This window comes from Mesocricetus auratus, unplaced genomic scaffold (assembly GCF_017639785.1).
Source record: "Mesocricetus auratus isolate SY011 unplaced genomic scaffold, BCM_Maur_2.0 Super-Scaffold_15014, whole genome shotgun sequence".
In the NCBI taxonomy this organism is placed as follows: domain Eukaryota; kingdom Metazoa; phylum Chordata; class Mammalia; order Rodentia; family Cricetidae; genus Mesocricetus; species Mesocricetus auratus.
The window spans coordinates 66674339-66696349 of NW_024429186.1; positions in this window are offsets into that span (position 1 = coordinate 66674339).

Genomic DNA, 22011 nt, shown 5'->3' on the forward strand with positions numbered 1-22011 from the left:
GTTCCTTCCAGATTCTGCTTAATACAAATAATACTGCTATGAACATAGTTGAATAGATGTCCTTGCGGCATGAATGTGCATCCTTTGGGCATATGACTAAAAGTAGAATTGCTGGATCTTGAGGTAGGCTGATTCCCATTTTCCTGAGAAACCACCATACTTATTCCCAATGCGATGGTACAAGTTTGCATTCCCATCAGCAATGGAGGAGTGTTCCCCTTTCTCTACAACCTCTTCAGCATAAACTGTCATGGATATTTTTTATTTTAGCCATTTTGACTGGTGCAAGATGGTATTTCAGAATTTATTTGATTTGAATTACACTGGTGGCTAAGGATATTTAAGGGTCTTTCAGCCATTTAAAATTCCTCTGTTGAGAATTCTGTTTAGATCTATACCACAATTTTAATTGTATTATTTGGCGTTTTGGTGACTAGCTTCTTGAGTTCTTTGCATATTTTACAGATCAGCTCTCTGTCAGATATGGGCTTGGTGAAGATCTTTTCCCATTCTGGAGGCTGCTGTTTTGTCTTGATGACTGTGTCCTTTGCCTTACTGAAGCTTCTGAGTTTCAGCAGGTCCCATTTATTAATTGTCGATCTCAATGTCTGTGCTACTGCTGTTATGTTGAGGCAGCAGTCTCCTGTACCAATGAGTTCAAGAGTACTTCCCACTTTCTCTTCTAAAAGGTTCAGTGTGGCTGAATTTATGTTGAGAATTTTGATTTATTTGGACTTAGTTTTATGCATGGCAATAGATATGGATCTATCTACAATCTTTGTCAGGGAGCCCCACCATAATCCAGCCATAACATTATCACGCCCTCCTCATAGAGAAGACATGACTTCAGGACACACTGCAGAAATTCTATCTCTTAAATTAGGAAGTAAGTTCTGAGAAAACAGACTTGTGGCTTATCTGCCTAGTGAAAATTACCAAGTCACTCGGCTTCAGCAATAGAGGGTAGATAGGAAAAGATAAAGTTAGAAACTGCAGTTATGTTACCAGGTGACACAGGATGGCCTACCCCTTCCACTTACCACTGCTCCCCCAGCGCTAACATCCCCATTCCATCCCCTCCTCACTTCCCTTATGGACTTATATAAATCCCTTTGGGATGAATAGAAGTTGCCTGCTTGATCAGAATCTTGTCTTGTCATCTGTTTCTGTACTCCCTATACTTCATTTTCTCCTTGGTGTCCCCAGTCTATGTTGACTGTCCCCCGATGGTACAATCAAATCTTCTACATCTCAGCACCATGTGTTGAAGATTCTTTTTTCAATTGTATAATTTATCTTCTTTGTAAAAAATCAGAGGTGTGTGGATTAATATGAGGGTCTCCAAGTCAATTCCATTGGTCTACCTTTCTGTTTGTGTGCTAATTCCAAGCTGTTTTCATTACTATTGCTCTATAGTAGAGTGTGAAGACAGGGATGATGATGCCTCCAGAAGTTTCTTTATTGAACAGGGTTGTTTTAGCTATCCTATATTTTTTTGTTTTTCCATATAGATATGAGTATTTTTCTTCAAGTTCTGTGAAGAATTGGGATGCTATTTTGTTGGGGATTGCATTGAATTTGTAGATTGCTTTAGGTAATATTGCCGCTTTTACTGTGTTCCTATCCAAGAGCATGGGAGATCTTTCCATTTTCTAATATATTCTTTAATTTCTATGTATAAAGGCTTAAATTTCTTGCTATACATTTCTTTCACTTGTTTGGTTAGAGTTACTCTAAGATATTTTATGGTTGTTTGTGGCTATTGTAAAGGGTGATGTTTCTCTGATTTCTTTCTCAGTACATTTATCTTTTCTATGTAGGAGGGCTACTGATCTTTTGAGTTAATCTTGTATCCTGTGACTTTGCTGAAGGTGTTTGTCAGCTCTAGGAGTTCCCTGTTAGAATTCTTCCCTGGTCATTTATGTAAACTACCATGTCATCTGCAAATAGAGGAAGCTTAACTTCTTTCTTTTCAATTTGTATCCCCTTCATCTTTGCTCTTATTGCTCTAGCTAGAACTACAAGTATGATATTGAAGAGCTTTGGAGACAGTGGACAGCTTTGTCTTTTTCCTGATTTTAGAGGAATCACATTGAGTTTCTCTCCATTTAAAATCATGTTGGCTGTTGGTTTGTTGCATATTGCCTCCATTGGGTTTAGGTATGTTCCTTTTTATCGCCAATCTCTCCAAAACCTTTATCATGAAGGGGTGTTGTATTTTGTCAAAAGCTTTTCAAGCATCTATGAGATGATTATGTGGTTTTTCTTTTTCAGTTTGTTTATATGTTAGATTACATTGAGAGATTTCCACATGTTTAATGAAACTTGAATCTCTGAGATCAAGCTACTTGATCTTGTTGAACCATTTTTTAATGTGTTCTTGGATTCAATTTGCCAGTATTTTGTTGAATATGTTTTACTAAAGTTCATGAGGGAAATTGGTTCATAATTCTCTTTTTCAGTTGTGTCTTTGTGTGGTTCAGGAACCAAGGTAATTTTATCCTTCTAAAAATGGTTTGGTAATGACCCTTATACTTGTATTTTGTGGAAAAATTTGAGGAGTATTCTTCTTTAAATTTCTGGTATAATTCAGTGCCGAAACCATCTGACCCTGGGATTTTTTTAGGTTATGAGACTTTTGATTACTGCTTTTATTTCATTAGGGGTTGTAGATCTAATTAAAATCTCTTATTTGTTCTAGATTTAATTTGGGTAAGTAATAGCTATTCAGGAAATTGTCCATTTCCTTGAAATTTTCCAACTTTGTGGAGTATAAGTTTTCAAAGTATGACATGATGATTCTCTGTATTTCCTCAATGTTTGTTGTCATGTCTACCTTTTCACTTCTGCTTTTGTTAATTAATTTGCATATCCTCGCTCTGCCTTTTGGTTAGTTTGGATAAAGAGTTGTAGATCTTGTTGATTTTCTCAAAGAACCAGCTCCTTGCTTCATTGGTTATTTGTATTGTTTTCTTTGCTTCTACTTTATTGATTTCAGTCCTCAATTTGATTACTTCTTGGTATCGTCTCCTCCTGGGTGAGTTTGCTTCTTTTTGTTCTAGTACTTTCAGGTGTGCTGTTAATTCTCTAGTGTGACTATTCTGTAGTTTCTTCATGTGGACACTTAGTGCTATGAACTTTCCTTTGAGCACAGCTTTCAAAGTGTTCCATAAGTTTGGTTGTGTTTTGCTTTCATTTTCATTTAGTTTTAGGAAGTCTTTAATTTCTTTATTTCTTCCTTGATCCAGGAGTGATGCAATTGAGCATTGTTTAGGGGTTCGGCAATTTGTGTTGTTGTTGAATTCTAAATTTACACCTTTGTGAACTGATATGATACAGTGGGTTATTAAAATTTTTATTTTTTGTATCTGTTCAGGTTTGCTTTGTTGCCTAGTATAATAAATTTTAGAGAAGGTTCCATATGGTGCTGACAAGAAGGTATATGCTTTTGTGTATGGATGGAATGCTATAGATGTCTGTTTAAGCCAGGTGAGTCATAACTTCTACGAGTTCCCTTATTTCTTTGTTAAGTTTCTGTCTGGTGGTCCTGTCCAGTGGTGAGAGTTTTTTTTGAAGTCTCCTACTATAAATGTGTGGGTTTTTTATTTATGTTTTTTAAGATTTGAGTTTTTTAAAAAATGTGAGTACATTTTTATTTGGGACATAGACATTCAGAATTGAGACTTCATCTAGTTAAATATTAGGATAGCTACATCAGCTTGTTTCTTATGTCTTTTCCTGAGTCTTTACTCTGAAGTAATATTTGTCTTCGAAGCTGAGTTGTGTTCTTGGATGGATTCTGTCTCAGTATCCAGTCTGTTAGCCTGTGTCCTTTTTTAGGCAAATTAAGACCATTGATATTAAGGGATACTAATGGCCATTGATTGTTGATTCTTTTTTGTTTTGGATTTGTTGGTGGTGATGGTATTTTGTGTGGATCCCCTCCCCCTTTTGGCTTTTGGTAAAGTGGGATTATCAATTGCCTATATTTTTGTGAGTGTAATTTACTTCCTTAGGTTGGGATTCTCTTTGAAGTAATTTCCTTAGGGCTGGATTTGTGGATATGAATTGTTTAAATCTGGTTTTGTAATTAAATATCTTGTTTTCTTCATCTATAGTGACTGAGAGCTTTGCTGGGTATAATAGTCTAGGCTGGCATCTATGGTCTCTTTGTGTCCACAGAACAACTTTCCAGGACATTTTGGCTTTCAGAGTTTCCTTTGAGAAGTTGGGTGTAATTATGATAGGTCTGCTTTTATGTTACTTGGTCTTTTTCCTTTGCAGTTGTTAATATTTTTTCTTTATTCTGTATGTTTGGTGTTTTGATTTTTATGTGGTGAGGGAACTGTTTTGTGGTCAATCCTATTTGATGTTCTGTAAGCTTCTTGTACTTTCATAGGTATGTCCTTCTTTAGGTTAAGAAAGTTTTCTTTGATTTTGTTGAATGTTTTCCCTCGTCTGTGACCTGGGTTTCTTTGTTTTCTTCTATGCCCATTATCTTAGGTTTGGTCTGTTCATAGTGGGCCATATTTCCTGGATATTTTGTGCTAAGGATTTGTTGTACTTAACATTTTCTTTGGTTAATGAATCTATTTACTCTGTTGTTTATGCCTGTATCTGTAGCTCCTGAGAAATTACCCAGCCTTTCTATTTTCAGCATTCATTCAGTCTGTTTTTTGTTGCCTCTATGTCAGTTTCCAAGTCTTGACCTGTTTGAATAGTTTCTTTCACCTGTTTGATTGCTTTTTCTTGGCTTCCCTTGCTTTCTTTAAGAGATTTCTTGCATTTTTGTTTGACTTTTCTGCCATTTCATTAAGGGATTTTTCTCATTTTACGTTAGAGGGCCTCTATCATCTTCATAAAGTTGTTTTTAAGGTCATTTTCTTCTGTATCATCTGTGTTGGGATGTTCAGGTCTTGCTGGTTTAAAAACCCTAGGCTCTGGTAAATTCATATTACTATTTATGCTGTTGAATGCGTTCTTATATTGTAGTCTTTTTATTTCTTCTTCCAGTGGATTAAGATGGGGCCTCTCCCAGAGGGTGGGGGCCATTTCTCTGGTGGTAGCAAATGCAGTGCTGTATGGTTTGAGGTGCCCCCTTAAATATCCTTCTTTTTACTTCTGATGAATATAAATTTGAAGTCAATTTTGTTAGATATTAGAATAGCAACACCTGCTTGCTTCCTTATACCATTTTATTGGAATACTTTTGTCCCATCCTTCACTTTAAGAAGGTGCCCATCTTTTAAGTTAAGAGGTGTTTTTGTAGGCAAAAGACGGTCTTCTTGAACTATTCAGCCAGGCTATGTATTTTAATTGGAAAATTGAGACCATTATGAATATTTAGTTATTATTTAAGGCCAATTTTTAGTTTTGTTTGTTTTATTTTTAAGGGGATTCTGGTTGTGGTCTTAGTCATCCTTTGTGATTGAGTAATTATACCTTCATTTATTTCCTTATACAAGTATTTTGACTATATCTATTGTTTTCTTCAGTTTGAAATATTATTTCATGGATTCTTCTTTCATGGATGTGAATTATTTTTTTAGCTTGTCTATGTCATGGAAAGTTTCTCTTCATCTTCCTTAACAAACAGTAGGCTGAGTAGATTAGGTAGATTTGGCTGGGTTTGCCATCATGGACTTTTAAGTTACAGAATGCATTGCTCCTACTGCTTCTTGTTCACAAATTTTTATTGAGATACAATTCTTATTTTGATGATTTTTTTCTGTATATGTGACCTGCTTATTTTCTCATACAATCTCTAATGCTCTTTCTTTGTTTCGTATATTTAGTGTTTTAATTATGACATGCTGCTGATGTGAGATGTCATTCTGTAAATATGTCTCTCTTATTGCTTGATTAATAAAACATTGTTGGACAATAGGGAAGCAAGATAGGTGGGACTAGGAGAGAAGGATGATTCTGGGAAATGTAGTAGTGAGTCACCATGTGATCCCGGGAGGAGAGGATAAATGAGTTTGGTGTTCTTAGTAAGGTAAGTCTTTGTTAAAAAAATATATACATATATATATTAATAGTATGGGTTAATAGTTAATACAGAGCTGGTCAGTTAAAAGCCCTAGACATTGGCCAAGAGCATTATGTTATTTTGGGGCCTCTGAAGTGGCAATGGGACCCAGGAGGAAATCTCACAATATGTTGTGGGGAGATTTATTTTAGTCTTGCCTATTTGATTTTGTGTTCTTTTTGTATTGGTGTGGTTGTGTCTCTCCTCAGTTTATCGGAGTTTTCTTTTTCCATCTTGTCAAACATGTGTGCTATGCCATTACCTTGGGATTTTTTTTTCTTCGATATTCCTATATATTGAAAGTTTACTGTTTTCATGGTGGCCTGCATTTCCTGTTTGTTCCTTTTGTGTTCTTTAAAAATTTTTATATTCTTTGTTTTGTCTAAATCCTGTACTTTATTTTTAAGTTCCAAACTTCTAGCTTCTGCTTGATTCATTCTTTAAGTCTTCTTTTTATTCCTGGAATTCTTTGATGAAGTATATGCTTATTCTTTTAAAGTCTATGCCTTGGGATTCACTTAGGTAATTGGTAAACATTTTTCTAGGACTCATGGATCTTTTGGAGGTAGCGAGTGGAGTGGAGTTGGAGATGCTGCCTTGATATTTTATATCTTATGTGATAAAATTAGAGCATGTGGATTTGTTTTATTAGTTCTGCATCTGATATGGACATAGCAGGTTAGAGTAGAGAACAGGGTGTACAATCTTAGTTGGGCATGAAGTTTGGATATAGCTCAGTTGGTATGAAATCAAATGGTATTGAGTGTAGGAAAATATGCACAATGTGCCTCCTGGTCCAAGCCTAGACCTAGCAAGGTATATCTGGATGATGATGAGGTTTCATGTAGGGGATTGTCAGTTAGATTCACTTGCTAGACTCAGGTAGAAGATATGTTGGGTGAAGGTGTTGGATGTATTGCACATGGATCTTATAAGTAGAGATAGGCAGGGTTGGATCCTGAGAAAAGCATGGATGCTGGATTTACTGGAAGGTCTGTCTAATAGACTAGGCCAAAGCACTGGATATTTATCCAGCAATAGATATAGGGTGTTTAGGAAGGTGCTTGGAGGGAAGTTTTAGTCAGGCTAACCTAGCTAGATTTTTGTCAGAATGAAGGATTGATGGTGGGGTGTTCTTCTGTATACATGTTTATCTTATAGGGTGATGAATAAAACAGTGATTAGCCAGTAGAAGCAGGAAGATAGGGTTACTAGGAGATGAGGAGAATTCCGGAGAAAGAGGCAAGGGAAGTGGCAGCAGGAGATGCCATATAGACACTGGGAAGACAGAATGTGGCAGGTGTTCTCTGGTAAGAGAAGGCCATGTAGAAATACACAGATAGTATGGGATAATAATTAAGACAGAGATAGCAAATAAGAAGCACTAGCCATTGAACTACAGTGTTATAATTAATATATCCCTGTGTACTTATTTGGGACTGCAGGCTGGCACGACCTGGCAGAACAGAAGCCTCTTTCTTCAAGTGATAGACGATTGTCTTTATAATATTATAACTTAAAAGTTTCTATTTTGAGTGACAAGCGGCATTGTCTGGTTCATCAGTTCTTGACAGCTTGTGTGTTCATCATTTTCTTTAACAGGTTAAAATGTAATTTGTTGTGTAGAACCTGACTAGACCATCACACTGGAAGTGAAGCCCAATGATATCCTTGAAAATGTAAAATCCAACATGTGGAATAAAGAGGGAAGACCTGACCCCTCCCTAGTACCCCGCACATCTAACACTCATCTTTGCAGGAAAGCAGCTGATTACAACATTCAGAAAGAGTCCACCCTGCACCTGGCCCTCTGTCTATGAGGAGGCTATTAATTCTTCAATATGCATTTTAGTTAGCAGTGATGGTTTTACTCTGCATTATAGCCACTTGCCTTAATTTAAGTTTAGAAATTACAAGTTTCAGTAATTGCTAAACCTTTGGTAAAATGTTAAAGAAAGTTTTGTTGTACAATAAACAACAACAAAAAAGAAAATTTATATGTGAACCAGGAATTGACAGATACTTTGTAAGATGTTATTTCACTTATATGAGTCAAATAAATATTAAAAGAGTCATATGAGGTAGGAAGTAAGTAGGGAATCTTCATTCTCCATTCTCTCCTCCAAATCACAAACTCCCTACCCCCATCCCCAGCTCTATAACAGGCCACCTTCAGCAAACTCTGCTTTCTTTCTGCTCCCATATCCATGAGATCAAATGGATCTACAATATCCTTTATCACCACCATATCCTCTGTCTCTGATACCAATTCCTACAGGCATTCCCTGGCAATGTGCAGTTTATGAGAGCCAGGGCAAGAGGGATGTGGTATTTCTCTCACTTTTGTCCTCCAAATCTAACCACCCACTATCATCCACAGCTGTATAGGATCATTTGTGGCCTCCTCCATCTGTCGTAGTAACCAGAAGTCTAGAAATATCTGACCTTTATTTAATCTGCATAAGTGGTATCTATTAAGAAAATTGCCCTCTTCATTTAAGTTTTCTACTTTTAGGCAGTATAGGCTTTTAAAGTATGAACTACTCCTTATTTGAATTTCCTTGGTGTCTGTTTTTATGTCCCCCTTTCCTTTCTAATTTTGCTAATGTGGATATTCTCCATATGTTTCTTAGTTTGGATGAATGTTTATCTATTCATTGATTTCCTCAAAGAACCAATTCTTTGTTTCATTGATTCTTTACTTTATTCTCTTTGTTTTTATTTTATTGATTTTAGCCCTCAGTTTGATTATTTCCTTTTGTCTACTCTCTTTGGTGTGTCTGCTTATTTTTGTTCCAGAACCTTCATGTGTGCAGTTAAGGCTCTGGTATGAGAATTCTCAAATTTATTTATTTACACACTTAGCACTTAGTGCTATAACTTTCATCTTAGCACTGCTTTCTTTGTTTCCAATAAGTTTTAGTACGTTTGTATTCATTTTCATTGGATTCTAGGAAGTCACTAATTTCTTCCTTTACTTATGTCTTGACACAGCAGGCATTCAGTAGAATTTTTAAATTTTCACAAATTTGTAGACCTTCTGTTGTATCTGTTGTTGTTGAAATCCAGCTTTAATTCATGATGTTCTGATAAGTTACAGGGGATTATTTCAATTTTTCTTGTGACTGTTGAGAATTGCATTGTGGTCAGTTTTGCAACATGTTCTCTGAGGCACTGAAAAGAAGGTGTATTATTTTGTGTTTGGGTGAAATTTCTGTAGATATCTGTTAGGTTCATAACATCTGTTAGATTCAGTATTTTTCTATTTAGTTTTTGTCTAGATGATCTTTTCATTGGTAAGAATGATGTATTGCAGGCTCCCGCTATCAAATTGTGATGGTCAATGTGTGATTTATACTTTAGCAGTTTTTTATCTTTTTTTCTTGTTTTCTTTTTGACACACATGGTTGCCCTAAGGTTTGGGGCATAGATCTTCAGAACTGATATATCATCATGGGAGATTTTTCTTTTTATGAGTACTCAGTGCCCTTCATTGTCTTTTTTGATTAATTTTTGTTTGAAGTCTATTTTGTTAGATATTAGGATATTTATACCAGCTTGTTTATAGGTCCCTTTGCTTGGAAAATCATTTTCCAATCCTTTCTTCTGAGGTAATGTCTATCTTTGATGTTGAGGTATGCTTCTTGTATGAGGTAGAAAGATAGATCCTGTTTTTGTATCCATTCTGTTCGCCTGTGTCTTTATATTGGTAAATAGATTTCATTGATATTGAGAGATATTAATGACCATTGATTGTTAATTACTTTTATTTTGTTGTTGTTGGTAGATGTAGTAGTACCTGTGTGTGTGTGTGTGTGTGTGTGTGTGTGTGTGTGTGTTTATGTGCATGTATTTCCCCAGTTTTGGTTTTGTTAATGTGAGATTATTCATTTCCTAGGTTTTCTTAGGTGCAGTTAACCTCCTTGGGTTGGAGTTTACCTCCTAGTATGATATGTAGAGCTGTATGTGTATAGACATTGTTTAAATTTGACTTTATCACAGAATAACTTTTTTCTCCATCCATTGTGATTGAGAGTTTTGCTGAGTATAGTAGTCTTCACTGGCATCTGTGGTCACTCAGAGTCCACATGACATTTTTCTCAGTCACATTGGCTTTTAGAGTCCCCATTGAGAAATCAGGAGTAATTCTAATAGATCTTTTTATGTTACTTGGACCTTTTCCCTTGTAGCTTTTAAAATTCTCTATTATTTCTATATATTTACTGTTTTACTTATTATATGTTGAAGGGACTTTCCTTTTTGATCCAATTTATTTGGTATTCTATAAGCTTTTTGTGCCCTTATAGGCATCTTCTTCTTTAGATTATGAAAAACATTTCTTTGAAGGTCTCCATAAAATAGTTTCTGGGTCTTAGAACTGGGATTCTTCTCTTCCTATTATTATTAGGTTTAATTTATTTCCCACAATGTCCCAGATTTCCTGGATGTTTTGTGTCAGAGTCTTTCTTTGTATCGATTTCTTCTGCAATATCTTCTATGCCTGAGATTCTCTCTTCCATGTTTTGTACCCTGCTGTTGATGTTTGCTTGCATCTGTAGATCTTGTTTCTTACATAGTTTACCTAGATTTTTCTATATTTATGAGCCTCTCACTTTGTGTTTTCTTTATTATTTCTATTCAATTTTCAGTATTGAACAGTTTTATTCATTTCCTTCACTTACTTGATTTTTCTTGGCTTTCATGGCTATATTTATTAATTTCATCCAATTGGTAGTATTTCCCTGGATTTCTTCTAGGTATTTGTTCTTTTCTTCTGTAAGGACCTATATGATCATCATGAAGTTGGTTTCAAGGTCATTTCTAGTGTGGAATATTCATGGCTTGTTTTAGTAGAATACATGATTTCTGATGGTGACATGTTAACCTGATGGTTGTTGATTGGGTTCCTAAACTGGCCTCTAGGCATCTATATTGGGAGTAATTATAGGTTTAGGTACATATTTTTTGAGTTTGAATTTGTCTTTGTTGGATGGGTATTTTTCCCACATGGTTTCTATTTCCTCTCTGGTCTTCCATCCTGGGAATACTGCGGTTCTGGTGGCCAACTAGTCCTCATGACCAGATGGGTAGTTTTTCTGGGATTATGGCAGCCTGAATGACCTCTGGAATTCTGGGGTTCTGGGAACTGGAGAGGTCTCTGGTAGAGCAGGGAGCTTCCACTGGAGTTGTGGGCCGGGATATGGTGATAAGGAGAGGGACTCTGTTGGCAGACTCCCAACAGGGACTTCGAAATAAAAATTAAAACATTTACAGGAAGTTGTGGGCCAGGCTATGATTTTGAGGGGCTGTTAGTGGAAGGCTGGGTGGACCTAGAGGAAGTATAGGTGTACTACAGGTCAAGTCTTACTTTTGGTTCTGTGTACAGGCATGGATGCTGGTAGAGCAGGAAGCTTTATCCAACATTGTATGTTGGTATATGGTGATGGAAGATGAACACAAAATTAATAACTTCTTAGAACTGAATGAAAATGAATGCAAAACATAAACAAACTTATGTGGTGAAATGTAGGTGGTTCTAAGAGACAAATTTACAACAGTTAGTGCCTACATTAAAAAATTGGAGAGATCTTGTATTATTAACTTAAGAATCCAGCTGAAATTCCTAGAACAAAAATACAATATAACATACAAAAGAAGTATATGGCAAGAAATAATCATACTTATGGCTAAAATCAATAAAAGAGAAACAAAGCACAGAAGTACAATAAATCAGTGAAACACAGAGTTGCTTTCTTATGAAAAGCAATAAAATTGACAAATATTTTGACAAATTAACAAAAAGGTGGAGAGATGATCAGAATAAATAAAATTACAATGAAATGGAGGACATAATGATAGATACAGAGTAAATCCATAGAATCAAAAGGACATTAAAAAATGAAACCCTTGTACTGACTTTGATGATCCCCTATAGAAGGCCTCACCCTCCCTGAGGAGTCAATGAGTGGGTGGGATGTGGGTTTGGTGGGGGACATGGGAAGATGAGAGGTAGAGGGAACTGGGATTGATATGTAAAATAAGAATGTTTCTAATTTAAATACAAATTTATAAAAAATAAATAAAAATAAAAAACATGTACTATACTGTATTGTAAAATCCAAAAGAAAGGAACAACTTTTGCAATACTTACTACTTACCATAGTTAAATAAAGATTAGACATGCTTCCTCACTCTCACCGACATTCAGGAGATCTGGATCAGTCCCATGCTGGCCTCTCAGCCATCAGTCTGGAGTCATTGGGTAGTTGATCAGTTTATCCCTGGCATATGAATGGACTTTGGGAGCCCATTTCACATGGAGGGATACTCTTTCAGCTTTGATACATGGGAGAGGGCCTAGGCCCTGCCCCGGATGATATGACAGACTTTGGACATCCCCCATGGAGGGTCTCACCCTCCTTGGGGAGTGTAGGGAGAATAGGGTGGGGGAGTTGTGGATGTTGATGAGAGGGTGGGAGAGGAGGTGAGGGAGAGGGAGCTGGGATTGACATATGAAGCAAGCTTGCTTCTAATTTAAAATATAGAAGATTAGACATGCAATCTAAACAGACCTATACTTTCTAATTAAATAGAATCAAGAATTAAAAGTCATCCAACCAAAAATGTTCAGGGTCAGAAAGTTGTAGCATCTAATTCTACCAGACATTTCAAACAGTGTTAATACCAAACTTCTGTAGATTCTTCCATAAAATATAAATGGTAGTAACACTGCCCAATCTGATATTGTGTTAATATCCAAAATATGTAAAGAACTCAACAAATTATACATCAAGAAAAAATAACCCAATTACAAAATGAGGTACAGATTAAAACACAAAATTCTCAAGGGAACTTCACTTTTTTTTTTTTGGTTTTTCGAGACAGGGTTTCTCTGTATTGTTTTGGAGGCTGTCCTGGAACTCACTCTGTAGACCAGGCTGGCCTCGAACTCACAGAGATCCGCCTGCCTCTGCCTCCCAAGTGCTGGGATTAAAGGGAACTTCACTTTTATTAATTAGATCTTCAAATGAAAATGACCTTAAGATTTTATCTTATGCATGTAGAATGGCTAATATCAACAAAAGAAGTGACAGCTCATGTTCCTGATGATGTGGAGCAAGGGAAACACTCATCCGTTTCTAGTGGGAGTGTAGACTTGTATAGAAACTATGGGAACAGTATGGCAGTTAATCAGGAAGATAGAAATCAATTTAACTCAAGATATTGTTATATCATTCTTGGGCATAGTGACACTTCATCCTACTACAGAGGCGCTACCTCTAATCAACATCATCAAAGCTCATTGAACTCACATATTAATATGTCCTGCTCAGGGCCTGTGTGAACCTGTACCAGGTCCTTTGTACATGTTTTATGGCTTCCAGTTTAGTATGTTTTGCGGAAAATGTTTAGTGTGCAACAATTGGTCTCTGTTTCTTGTGCCTTTTCTGGACATAAGTTTTTGTTTTTGTCCAATTAAATTATGTTAGTTTTTGTTTTATCTTATTATATTATATTATCCATTAGAAGCATGTTTGTTTTCTAATGAGAGTTGCAAAGGGAATGGATCCAGATGAGAGAAGAGGTGGGTAGGAACTGGGAGGAGTTCAGGAAGAGAAAACTCTAATAAGGATATTTTTTTCAGAAAAAGGCTATTTTCAATAAAAAGAAAGTCTTCAACAAAATTTGTCATCAGGTATGCAAATAAAAAGTACTTTGAGATTTCATCTTATAGCAGCCAGAATCAAGATCAATAAACCAAATGACAGTTCATGTTGGCGAGGATATGGAGTTAAAATGTATATTCATTTACTGCTAGTTGGAGTGCTATTTTGTACAGCTACTCTGGAAATAACTGTGGTGGCTTCTGATGAATATGGTAATCAATCTACTTCATGACCCAGCTATACCACTCTTGGCTATATACTCTACTACAGTCATTTGTCAATAATGTTTATTGCTGTTCAACACATAATAGCCAGAAATTGAAAACAATTTAGATATCTTTCAACACATGAATGGATGAACAAAATGAGGTTTACTTACACAACTGAATATGAAGCAGCTTTAAAAAATATGAAATTATGAAATTCAAAGATGAATAGATGAAACTAGAAAAAAGTTCATCCTGGTAGATGTAAGCCAGGACCAGAAAAACATTTATTTATATATGGTTGCTAGCTGGTAAGTCATTGATAAACAAAGTTATAGTTATAATCCACATTCCACAGACGTTAGTGGTAAAGTAAGGGACTAGGGGAAATTAATGGATCTCCCTAGGGAAGGGAAATAGAATAGATAATTATGGATGGACAAAGGGGAGGGAGAAGGATGGAACAACAGGATCAAATGGTGGAGGATGAGGGAGGGAATATTGGGAAAGACAGCTAAAACCAAGGACTAGAAAGATATGATTAAAATTTTTCTGTTCACTTAGCACAGTTCATTGATTGGCATATTTTGCCCATTACCTATTGAAAGCTGTTCTGGGGATGGGGAGTACAGCAATAAAGTTAAGGAAGATATTTCCTTAGATATTAGAGAATTAAAATTTAAAATGTTTAAGTCACAGAAATAGGCTTAAGCATATACCCAGAGCTAAAATTATTCTGACAAATTTATAGTGAAGAAATTTGAGGTGGCACAGGTGTGAGGATATTAGCATGATTTTTTAAAATAATCATAATTTAAATATCATGAGGTTATTAAACAACAGGAGTGCTGTTGGCAGTTTTGTATATATAAACGGAATAGTCATTTAGTTTTGGGATAAAGTATTTTAAAGGTAGAGAAAGTTATCTCAAGGCTTACATTTTTAAAAATATACTTGAGGCAAAAATTATTGTGTTCCCAATAAGAAACCTGAGGCTGAGGAGGTCTTTGGTCTTGGGTGAGGCAAGATTAGTAGAGATGTTTAGCTAAATTAATGTGGTGCTAAAGTGTCTCATAAATATTTTTGTTTATATCTATAAAAGAGTGCTACTTGTGTCCTTAATCAGAAAAGATTCCTTTTGCCAATGAACTGTGGTAAATGCAGAGATTCCCAGATGTTCAATGTGCTGAGGACAAGGAACAATTGAGTTCTCATTTATATTATCTCCTCCAAGACTCAAAATATCACAAATAATGGAATGCAAAGAATGGAAGAGTGATAAGGCACGTGAAATGCTTTCTTCTGGGTATGACATTGTCATTGGAATTGTGCTGCCACAGGTTCTGCAGTTACCTACATAGAACTTGCATAAGACTGGGACCTTCATGGCTTGGTGAAGGGCTGATGATTTCTAGGGAGAAGAAAGCATTAACTTCATTTGTGTATTCATAGGTAATACCACTATGTTTCAAAATGAAACCCAGTTTTACACAGGGAAGTTGTTAAATTCAGTGGATTAAAAGACAAAATAAAAGGATCATATTAAAGGGAATTGTAGGGATGAGCATTCATTAACAAGAATGGGAAGGGAATAGGAGAGATGGTGGTGAGTGAAAATAATCAGAATTCATTAAGTGCAGGTATGACATTGTCAAAGAAAAACAGTTAAGAAAAGGAAAAGCACCTGCACCAATTAGAGGAAGAGGCCACTGAACCACCATCCCCAGCCACATCAGAGGACACTGGGGGCACAGCCCCACCCCCGAACCTCTTAGAAGAAGAGCCCTAAAAGCCAGTCAGCAGACAAGACTACTGCAGCTAGACCACTGCATCACCAGCCCCAGAGGCATCAGAGGCCATCAGGAGGCATAGGTTCTAGCTACAACAATTGGAGGAAGAATCAACATCATTGCCCGTATCTATAATTATCCCAAACCCAGATGGGTAGAAGACAGAAGTAAGAATACATTCCACAACACAAAGATCAATATGGCACGGCCATATAAACAAAATGAATGCAAAAAAGTGATCATCTCATTATATGCTGAAAAAAAATCCAACATCCCTTCGTGTTAAAGTCTTGGAATAATCAGAAATACAAGGAACATGCCTAAATATAATAAAGGCAATATACAGCCAGTTGACAGCCAACATCACACTAAATGGAGATAAACTCAAAGAGATTCCACTAAAATCAGGAACAAGATTAAGCATTCCACTCTTTCCATATCTAGTGAATATAGTACTCAAAGTTCTAGCTGGAGCATTAAGACAACAAAAGGAGATCAAGTAGATACAAATTGGAAAGGAAGAAGTCAAACTTTTTCTATTCGCAGATACACACAAGTGACAGGAAATATTCTACCTGGAATTCCTACAGCTGATAAACACTGTTAGTCAAGTGCCTGGATACAATATTAACTAAAAAATGTGTAGCCCTCTTATACACGAATGATAAATGTGACAAAAAAGATATCAGGGAAACATAACCTTTTAAAATAGGTAAAACTTCATATGGTAAAAACAAAAACAAAGGAGAACCAAAAGAACTCTGTACAATAAAGGAACTTCCAGAGGCATCACCATCCCTGACTTCAAGTTCTAATATAGAGCTCCAGCAATGAAAACAGCTTAGTATTGGTAGAAAAACATACCAGTGGACGAATGGAATCAAATTAAAGACACTAATATTAATATATCCTATGACCTCTTGATTTTTTTTACAAAGAATCTAAAAGTATACAATAGAAAAAAAGAAAGTATCTCTTTTGCCATATTTTTCTTTTTTATTATTATTTTAATTTTAAATAGCTTGTTTTACATGTCAACCCAGTTTCCTCTTCCTCACCTCCTCCTGAACCCCCACCACCAACCCCACCAGCCTACCAACCTATCACCATTTCCTTCCACATAGGGGATATCTAGAGTCTGTCATTTCACTCAGGGCAGGATCCAGGCACTCCCATAAGAGTCCAGGCAGAGAGAGCATCCATCTTTGTGTTATGGACACACAATATCTGTTTGTATACCAGGGATAAACACTGATTCACTGCTCAGGGCCCCATAGGTTGACCAGGCCTCCTCACTGATTCTCACATTCAGGGGTCTGGATCAGTCTCATGCTGGCCTCCCAGCTGTCGGTCTGTGGTCCAAGAGCTCTTCCCGTTCAGATAAGCTGCCTCTGCTGGTTTTGGCAGCCCATTCTTTGCCAATTTGCTCATCACTCCTCTCTCTCTCTCTGTCACCGGGCTCCTTGGGTTCTGTTCAGTGTTTAAATGTGGGTGTTTGCCTCTGCTTCCATCAGTCACTGGATGAAGACTCCAGGATGGTTATAGACATCAAGTTCATTATGAGGAATGGGCATTCGAGGTGATCTCTCCACTATTGCTTAGATTGCCAATTGGTGTCATCCCTTTAGATCACTAGAGGTCACACTGTTGTCTTCTATCTTATGATTCTCTCTTCCCCCATTCTACTGCCCACTCAACCTTCCTGTTCCCCTATGACCTACTCTCTTTTCCTCTTCTACTCCTCCCTTCTTCACAGCTCCCATGCCACGCCACCCCTTGCCATGTTCCCTATCTGTTCAGAGGATCTTGCCTCATTCTTCTTCTCTTGGGTACCATGCATATCTCTTAGGTTCTTTCCTATTGCCAAGACTCTCTGTCAGTGGAAGTGCAGACTGGCACTATCCTGATCCATGTCTTAAATCCATATATGAGCGAGTACATACCATGTTTATCTTTTTTGTGACTGGGTCACCTAATTCAGGATGGTTTCTTCCAGTGCCATCCATTTACCTGTAAATTTCAACATTCCATTGCTTTTTTCTGCTGAGTAATACTCAATTGTGTAAATGTACCACATTTTCTCTATCCACTCTTCAGTTGAGGGGCATCTAGGTTGCTTCCAGGTTCTGGCTATTACAAAAAATGCTGCTATGAACATAGTGGAGCAGATGCCCTTGTTGTATGAATTTGCCTCTTTTGGATATATGCCTATGAGTGGAATTGCTGGGTCTTGTGGTAGATTGATTCCCATTTTCCTGCGGAATCTCCATACTGCTTTCCAACGTGGCTATATGAGTTGGTACTCCCACCAGCAATGGAGGAGTGTTCCCCTCTCTCCACATCCTCTCCAGCATAAATTGTCTTTTGATTTTAGCCATTCTGAGAGGAGTAAGATGGTATCTCAAAGTTGTTTTAATTTGCATTTCCCTGATGGCTAAGGATGTTGAGCACTTTCTCAAGTGTCTCTTGGCCATTTTGGCCTCCTCTATTGAGAATTCTCTACTTAATTCAGTACCCCACCTTTTAATTGGATCCTTTGGTGTTTTAGAGACTTGCTTCTTGAGTTCTTTGTAAATTTTGGAGATGAGCCCTCTGTCAGATGTGGGGTTAGTGAATATCTTTTCCCATTCTGTGGACTGTGTTTTTGTATTGTTGATGTGTCCTTTGCCTTATAGATGCTTTTTAGTTTCAAGAGGTCCCATTTGTTAATTGTCAATTTCAGTGTTTGTGCCACTGGTGTTATGTTCAGGAAGTGGTCTCCTATACCAACTAGTTGAAGAGTAACTCCCACTTTCTCTTCTAAGGGTTTCAGTGTGGTTGGATTTATGTTGAGATCTGTGATCCTTTTGGACTTAATTTTGTACAAGGTGATAAACATGGATCTATCATCAGTCTTCTGCATACCAATACCCAGTTTTGCCAACACCATTTGTTGAAGATGCTTTCTTTTTTCCATTGTATAGTTTTAGCTTTTTTGTCAAAACTCAAGTGTTCGTGGGTATGTGGGTTAAAATCAGGGTTTTCAATTCGGTTCCATGGTTTACCTGCCTATTTTTGTGCCAATACCAAGCTGTTTTCAGGACTATAGCTCTATAATAGAGCTTGATGTCAGGTATGGTGATGCCTCCTGAAGTTCCTTTATGGTATAGGGTTGTTTTGGCTATCCTGGGCCTTTTGTTTTTCCATATAAAGTTGATTATTGTACTTTCAAGGTCTGTGAAGAATTGTGCCAGAATTTTGATAGGCATTGAATTGAATCTGTAGACTGCTTTTGGCAAGATTGCCATTTTTATTATGTTGATCTTACCAATCCAAGAGCATGGAAGATCTTTCCCTTTTCTGATATCTTCCTTGATTTCTTTCTTCAAAGACTCAAAGTTCAGAAGACCTGCCCACACAGGAAAGACATCAGCCCTTCCAGGCCCCAAACTCCAGAGATTCCAGCTTAATATGAGCTTGAGTCTCCAGGGGGACACTCCCCATCCCCTGCCCAACACCCAACCCCTTGATCTTTCTGGGCTGCTCCTGGCATCCAGAAGACACGCACACACAGGAAAGAGATCAGCTCTTCCAGGCCTCAACCTCCCCCAACCCCAGCTTCAGCTTAAGCTTCAGTGTCAGCCTCCCTAGCTTCAGCTGCAGGAAGGAAGGAGGTCAGTGGAGACAGAAAGACTCCACCAGTACCCACTGGAAGAAGATATGGGAAGAAGACAGAATAAAAGCTCATGCAGCAATAGAAAGACAAACATGACTCCACCAGAATCTATAGAACCAACACCAGCAAGTCCTGAAAAGCACTACATAGACAAATCAGAAGAGAAAAACCTTAAAAATTATGTTATGAAGATGATAGAGAGCCTCAAGGAAGAAACGAGGAAATCCCTTAAAGAAATAGAAGAAAAAACAAACAAAAAAATCCATGAAATGGGGGAAAAATTCAAGAAATAAACAAATCTCTCAAAGAATCTAAAGAGTACCAAGAAAAAACAACCACACAAATGAGGGAAACAACTCAAACAGTTGAAGACTCACTAGAGGATATACTGTTGTCAATCAAAGAAAATCTCAAAACCAGCAAATCCCTAAAACAAAATATCCAGGAAATATGGGACACCGTGAAGAAGCCAAATATGAGAATAATAGGTATAGACGAAGGAGAAGAAATACAGCTAAAAGGTGCAGAAAACATATTCAACAAAATCATAGCGGAAAACTTCCCTAACCTAACGAAGGATATGTGTATGAAAATACAAGAATCTTACAGAACACCAAATAGGCTAGACCAGAAAAAGAAGTCACCTCACCATATAATAATCAAAACATCAAACCTACAGAATAAAGAGAAAATTAAATTAAGAGCAGCTAAAGAAAAAGGCCAAGTAACATATAAAGGCAGATCTATCCAAATTACACCTCACTTCTCAATGGAAATGATGAAAGCCAGAAGATCCTGGACAGATGTCCTGCAAATGCTATGGGAACAAGGATACAAGGATACTAGCCCAGACTACTATATCCAGCAAAGATTTCAATTACCATAGATGGAGAAAACAAAATATTCCATGACAAGGCCAGATTTAAACAATACGTATCCATGAATCTAGCTCTACCGAAAGTTCTAGAAGGAAAACCTAGATCCAAGGAAGATAACTACACTCACAAAGACACAGGCAATATATAATCCCACTTTACAAAACACCAAAAAGAAAAACAGGAGGGGAAACTACACAAAATAACTTCACTAACAATAAATTAAGCATAAACAAGAATTATCAATCAATGGTCATTAACATCCCGCATTGTCAACAGCCTCAACTTGCCTATCAAAAGACACAGACTGGTAGAATGGATGTGAAGACAGAACCCATCCTTCTACTGCATACAAGAAACACATCTCAATGTCAAAGACAGAAGTTATCTCATAGTAAAGGGTTGGGAAAAGATTTTCCAATCAAATGGACCCAAGAAACAAGTGGGTGTAGCAATCCTAATATTTAACAAACTAGACTTCAAACTAAAATCAATCAAAAGAGATGAAGAAGGACATTTCATATTCATCAAAGGAAAAGTCCATCAAGATGAAGTCTCAATTTTAAACATCTACACCCTAAATCCAAAGGCACCTACATTCGTGAAAGAAACATTACTAAATCTCAAATTGCACATAAAATCTCACACACTAATAGTAGGAGACTTCAACCCTCCGCTCTCACAGCTATACAGGACCTCCAGACAGAAACTTAACAAAGATAGCTTACAACCTTTTAAACAACTTTCAAAAATTGTATGGAAATATTCAATGGTTGTCTCCTTTTGTTAAAAAAACCCTTAATGAGAATCTAAAAGAAAATAGTGATCCCAATTCACCTGGGTGGTTGACTAAAGAAGGTAACAAGGCCTAGTGGTAGAAAGCATAGTCTGGCATCAACAGATGTTATATTCACAATACAAAACCATGGGAAGCTTATGTTGTTTCCCCAGCCAAAGTGTTAAATCCTTATTTTAAAGCAGTAGCCTATATGGTGTGGAAATACCATATGAATTCTGGGAGATATTTTGACAGAAAACAAAGTACAATACTGTTATGCCAGGTTTGTGGGTTCCCAGAGACAAAACCAAGTAGTCAACACTTCTGATGCAAAGGAAAAATATTTCTTTACTTCAGGCTGGTCAGATTGTATTTCTCTCCATGACAGAGGAGATGAAATGCCCATCAGAAGGGTGGGGAAGGGGAGTGTTAAAAAAGGACCAGCTTCCATGATTACTTAGGGTCATATAAGACCTGGAGTAAACAGTATGTGTTTTAGGCAGGATTGTTTTGGGCAGGATGCATCTCAATAAGACAAGGCTTGCAGAGCTACCCAGGACATGTGGTCTGTCAATTATCCCCTGGGCCAGGGAATCTTTACAACTGACAGAGGACCTGTTTGACCAACAATTAGCAAAGGAATGATAACACAAATGGTGGACAGCTGTCTCCCCTCCTCTGAGGGCAGGGGCTCAGGTACTCCTAATTTATTGTATCAGAACAGTGATTTGTGAACAACTGCTTTTGCTCTGTTTTCAGGAAAAATTGATTATCGGTTTACAGCTTATAGATTGTTATAGTTTGAGCTAATACATTATTTTATATTCTCCAAAATAGTAAAAGATAGTCATTTAAAAATGTTGTACTAGTTTTCACTAATGGTTATTTTAATGAAAATAATAGCTTATGGTACAGATGGTAAGAAATGTGTGGAACAAACAACTCTGGCTTCAGCTTAGATACTCCAGTTATGAGCTGTTACAATGGTTTTTCAAATTCCAGTAAATGA